The sequence below is a fragment of the Asparagus officinalis genome, chromosome 8 (assembly GCF_001876935.1).
Source record: "Asparagus officinalis chromosome 8, Aspof.V1, whole genome shotgun sequence".
NCBI classification, from domain to species: Eukaryota; Viridiplantae; Streptophyta; class Magnoliopsida; order Asparagales; family Asparagaceae; genus Asparagus; species Asparagus officinalis.
The window spans coordinates 124,413,345-124,419,669 of NC_033801.1; the positions used below are offsets into that span (position 1 = coordinate 124,413,345).

At 37.6% G+C, this 6,325-nt stretch overlaps 1 long non-coding RNA gene across 1 annotated transcript; it reads left to right on the plus strand.

Moving 5' to 3' along the window:
- On the plus strand, positions 1,511–3,583 carry LOC109822892. The gene is made up of 2 exons (XR_002242300.1): positions 1,511–1,887; positions 3,196–3,583. It is a non-coding gene; the product is annotated as an uncharacterized LOC109822892 (long non-coding RNA).

Consider the following 6,325-nt stretch of genomic DNA (forward strand, 5'->3'; position numbering starts at 1 on the left):
AATAATAACTTTCTACTTTGTAATCATTTGAGTACAAGCTTATGTCACTTGAAAGAAATGCAGCGGAAATGGGCTTGATACGGTATGTAAACGGTGGTCTCTCGCCTGTGATTTTCTTAGGTATGCTACCAAACTATTGATTGTTAAATGGACAGTTGTGTGGGTTTGTGATTCATTCCACCTTATAAATTACATTTATTTCTATTTTACATTCAAGAAAACAAATCATAACCATGTATTAATAAATCAATCGTTGACGTTAAAAATAGTGACATCTTCAGTATTTTTTCTTAGTGAAGAGAGTCAATATCCATAACAGATTTGGATCATCAGATATTCCAATTTCTAGATGAGACATCTATTTATATATTTCTATGTATCATCATTGGTTCTTACTTATACTTTCACGCTTTAGATTGTATACTCAGAGCTTGAAGAAAGAAAAAGGGGAAAAAAAACTACAGAGAAATGCCTATAATTATCCCGAGGAAGAATGGACTACAGATGCCACATTTTGTCCATGGAGGTATCACGTATCGATGGTTGAGCTTTTCTATTTCTTTTATTTCGAAGTATAGATGGTTGTGATAATGGTTCTGGTCATACTTGGAGATACCTGTGCATGGAGTAGGTGGTTATTGAATGTTTAATGGTACAGAAATAGTTATCACCAAAGTAATATAAGTGACTTAAATTTAAAAGTATTATATATATATATATATATATATATATTATATATATATATATATATAATATATATATATAATATATAATATATATAATATATATATATATATATATAATAATATATTAGAGAGAGAGAGAGAGAGAGAGAGAGAGATAGGTATGCTTGGTACGAAGCACAACAAGTTTTTGTGTTTGATAGTGAGGTGGTATATTCCCCTCCACTCATTAAAATCCATGGGTGGGGAGTGGTTGAGAATTGGAATGAGTAGATGTGAATTGATACCTCACTATCAAGCACAAAATTTGTGATTGGTGCTAAGCATCACCATTTTCTCAATATATTTATATATATATATATATATATATATATATATATATATATATATAGAGAGAGAGAGAGAGAGAGAGAGAGAGAGATGGGTATATATATATGAGAAAAAATGTGTATGCTTGGTACCGAAGCACAAATTTGTGCTTGGTAGTGAGGTGACACATTCACCTCTCACTCATTCAAATGGGGGACCACATTCACATGAGTTAAGTAGTGCATGGAGATATGCAATCATTTAAATGAGTGGAGGAGGATGTGACATCTCACTACCAAACATACTCATTTCTCTCTCTGCTTTTTTATATAATATATATTATATATAATGTATATATATATATATATATACAGTTCGTTTCTTATGCGCACTAGTGCGTACGCATCCATCTTGTTTCAGCGATTTCAGGGTTTTTTTTGTAAAAATCCTCCGACAATTTCGTTGGAGCTCGTGACCAGCATCTCTCTTTCGACTACGAAAAGCGGGGGCCTTTTTGAAAAATATCACCGAAGAGGAGTTAAAGGCTTCGTGACCATTCTCTCTCTCCCAATTCCAAAACACTTATCCCAAATTCCATCCCCATCGCCGACTTCCCCCAAATCCATCCCCGTCACCGCTAACCGAACCCTCCCCCAACTCCGGAGTCCCCGTCACCGCCGACCGACCTCCTCCATCAACGCAGTAAAGCCCTCGACTCCTCCCCCAACTCCGGCTCCAAGTCACCGCCGACCGACCTCCTCCATCAAGCCATCAAGCCACCGACCTCTCCCCCAACTCCGGCTCCAAGTCACCGCCGACCGACCTCCTCCATCAAGCCATCAAGCCACCGACCTCTCCCCCAACTCCGGCTCCAAGTCACCGCCGGTCATTAAAGGTGTGCATCTCTCTCTCTCTCTCTCTCTCTCTCTCTCTCTCTGCAATCTTCCTGCTTGTTTAAATGCCTCACTCGTTTAAATATACCATTCATCTTAATCAGGACCTCATTTGTAATTAGCTGTTCTGTTTCTTTAATTTGTTGCACTTTTTTTACTGCTAATTAATGGCCCACGAATGAGTATTCTAGTCTGGTAAGTTCACCAGCAGAGCCTCTCCTTTCTTTTCCTCATTCCCACGGAGACTTAACGTATCAAAGAGTGGCAGTTCAAAACACTGAAGCTTTTTTAATTGTTGAAAGTCAATTTCAATTGTTGATAAAAGTCTGGAAGTTTATTGATGAGTTGATAAAAGTCAATTTCAATTGTTGAATTTCTTGCTTTGATAAAAAGAATAATAGAACAAAATTAGATGTATAATTACCTTTTCTTCTTCTTCTTTTGTCATTGTTATTGGTTGCTGTGGCTGCTCTTTTTATAGCATCTTTGTCACGACCTTCAAAATTTGTAGCTATATATTAGTAAAGCTTTGCCCATCTGCGTTTATCAATTAACTGGTAAGAGCCAGAGTATAAAATAGGCTTAATTGCCCTTAAATAACCTGTATTTTCCCCTACTTTGCACTTAAGTACTTCCGATTGTTATTGGCAGCACCTGTATACTTTTAATTGCACTTAAATTTTCTCACTATTGCACCTTAGTACCCTCATTTATGTGAATATGAAAATTTTCCCCTTCGACGAGATTATGCACATTCATTTGGCAAAACCGACAATAGCTGCATTCAATGGATTTAGTAAGAGTAGGCAAGTTGAAGAAAGAATTGCACCGTATTTTAGCTCAATTTGATGTCTGAAAGTCTAGTGCTTTGGAAGTATTCATTGGTGAGGATGGTACTTTAATGGTATTTGCTTCTGAGAGGTGTATCCCTAATTTGCTACGTATACGTTATGAGAAGGGATTGAGGGTCCCCGAAACAAAGAGTAGTGATTTCAATATCTAACACGTATATTGTAGTATATCATTTATCAATCTTGGCTATCATGTATTTTTGGTTGTAGTATTTGTATCATAGGAATCTAGTAATAGTATCATTAGTTAGGTTGGGTACATTTTCTCCTAAGGAGACATGTCATAATGCTGATTATATACTTTCATTTTGGTTACATGGACAAAAACTTTAACCTTATTTATTAGCAAAATAATTTGAAATTGTGATTTTGTTTGAAAAAGAAAGAATTATATTGCGTCTTTACTCAATTTTAGAATTATATTGCGTCTTTACTCAATTTTGATTTCTGAACATCCAGGAGTATTGGAATTTTCAATCGTGCACAATGCAGCGTTATTTGCTTCGCTTGCTATTCAAAGAGGATTAGTATAATTGATTCAGATACTGTATTCAAGAATGAAAATTTGCAGACGTGATGTTTGATTCAGATAGATGCAGGAATTTGTTGTCTCCTACTTGATGTATAATAGCTGTTGTAACTAAACTATGTTTGATTGTAGCTCTGTTATTACTCACTGATTGTAACTAAACTATGTTTGATTGTAGTTGCTCGTGCAACTTGTCAATTTGAGAATGTTTCTCAAATTCTGCCTTTTGAGTCAAATTCTAGCTTGTAATTTTTTTTTGTTTGAATTTCATTTGACAGGCTTCAGTTTGTGCTTCAGAATTGTAGCTTTGTTGATGAATTTATTTAACTGGTTTGCTTGCAGGAAGAACGGATTGTTGATTGTGTGAACAGATTGTTGATTGTTGTTGATTTATTTAACTGATTTGTTGATAAAGTGGCATATGTTTGACAGATTGATGGATTTCAATTTAACAGATTAATGGATTTATTTAACTGATTTGTTTGATAAAGTGGCATATTTTGGTGTATCTTTACTTATACTGCAACAGATTGTAAAGAAACAAGTCATTGGTGTATCTGTATTATAGCATATGTTAGATTTTGGTGTACAGATATAGCATATGTTAGATTTTGGTGTTCTGCAAGTCATTGGTGTATACTGCAGAAGAGCTGGGACTGAGTCCAAATTATACTGCAAGTCATTGGTGTATACTGCAGATCACAAAATACATAACATAATTTCTTGTTTCATTCCAGCACATCAAAGTACATAGGCCATCAAAGTATTTTCCTCACTTACAATGCCTTCACAAAATACAATGCCTTTACATGTCCATAGGCCATCAAAGTATTTTCCTCACTTACAAAGTCTTGTTTCATTCCAGCACATCAAGTTACATCATATCATATAATTTCTTTCATGGCTAAACAAAAAGACAACAAAAAAGCTATAATAGTTAGCCATTTCTACAACACTTTTTCACGTACAACAACCAAGTCATGTGCCTCTGGTGGGGCAATAAAGAGTGGTATTTGTTCAATTGAGGAAATCTTGCACCAGCCCAAAAACGAACCGCACTTTTGCCTTTTACTCTGCAAGGTCCAGAACGATTATGTAGATCATCAATCTTTTTCTCTGCAGCAAGAAATCAGTAACAGTTAATACATAGACTTGTTATCTACAAAAATCACAACATACTACAACCTTGACACCAATTAAGAATTAGACATATAAAGTAGTTAACAAAATAAATCATATATTTCACTCATAAACAATATCATTATCTACTAGGCTTTCATTGTTTGATTCTACAATACAATCCTGTTTACAATATCACTAGGCTTTCATGGGTACAATTATAGAGGTTGTGAGAACCCCGATTCACCCATGATTTATGTTCGTCATTTTCTATATATAACAATAACAGTCAGTAATGCACAAAATCTCATGAGTTGGAAGCACTATTAAATTTATAGTTTCTTTGATTGACATTCAAATATACTATCAAATTCTTTCGAGTTTTGAAAGGAAAACAACCAAACAAAATTTCTTCAGAGAAATGCCTATTTTACATATCAGTATAATTGTATTTATATCTTCAATAGCATGGAGTATCAAGAAATTCAACAATTGAAATTGACTTTTATCAACTCATCAATAAACTTCCAGACTTTTATCAACAATTGAAATTGACTTTCAACAATTAAAAAAGCTTCAGTGTTTTGAACTGCCACTCTTTGATACGTTAAGTCTCCGTGGGAATGAGGAAAAGAAAGGAGAGGCTCTGCTGGTGAACTTACCAGACTAGAATACTCATTCGTGGGCCATTAATTAGCAGTAAAAAAAGTGCAACAAATTAAAGAAACAGAACAGCTAATTACAAATGAGGTCCTGATTAAGATGAATGGTATATTTAAACGAGTGAGGCATTTAAACAAGCAGGAAGATTGCAGAGAGAGAGAGAGAGAGAGAGAGAGAGAGAGAGATGCACACCTTTAATGACCGGCGGTGACTTGGAGCCGGAGTTGGGGGAGAGGTCGGTGGCTTGATGGCTTGATGGAGGAGGTCGGTCGGCGGTGACTTGGAGCCGGAGTTGGGGGAGAGGTCGGTGGCTTGATGGCTTGATGGAGGAGGTCGGTCGGCGGTGACTTGGAGCCGGAGTTGGGGGAGGAGTCGGTGGCTTGACTGTTATGATGAAGGAGGTCGGTCGGCGGTGACGGGGAGCCGGAGTTGGGGGAGGAGTCGAGGGCTTTACTGCGTTGATGGAGGAGGTCGGTCGGCGGTGACGGGGACTCCGGAGTTGGGGGAGGGTTCGGTTAGCGGTGACGGGGATGGATTTGGGGGAAGTCGGCGATGGGGATGGAATTTGGGATAAGTGTTTTGGAATTGGGAGAGAGAGAATGGTCACGGACTCACGAAGCCTTTAACTCCTCTTCGGTGACATTTTTCAAAAAGGCCCCCGCTTTTCGTAGTCGAAAGAGAGATGCTGGTCACGAGCTCCAACGAAATTGTCGGAGGATTTTTACAAAAAATACCCTGAAATCGCTGAAACAGGATGGATGCGTACGCACTAGTGCGCATAAGAAACGAACTGTATATCAGTATATATATATATATATGAGAAAACGGAAGGTGAGCTGTCAGCGTAGGAAATTTTCTGCGCTGCAAGTGTATGACATGTGAGAGCGTAGAAAATTTCCTGCGTTGCAAGTGTATGACATGTGAGACCCACACCGATGTGACTAGTAGGAGGGCTCACATGTCATACATTTGCAGCGTAGGAAATTTCCTACGCTGCCAGCTCACCTCCCGTTTTCTTATATATAAGAAAACGGGAGGTGGGCTGGCAACGTAGGAAATTTCCTACGCTGTCGCCACGTGTCAAGTTGTTATTCGCTGGACACTTATTTATAGAAGTAGCAGATTTTCGAGAGAGGGAATTTATAGAAAATGAGGATCCTAGATGCAAAAATCACAAATCTCTCCTGATTAATATCTCCATTTCCTAATTACTCCACAAAATACACTGCCCTCCTTCCCCAACCAATCCCGGCGCCCTCCATCCCCAAGCGCCGGCGC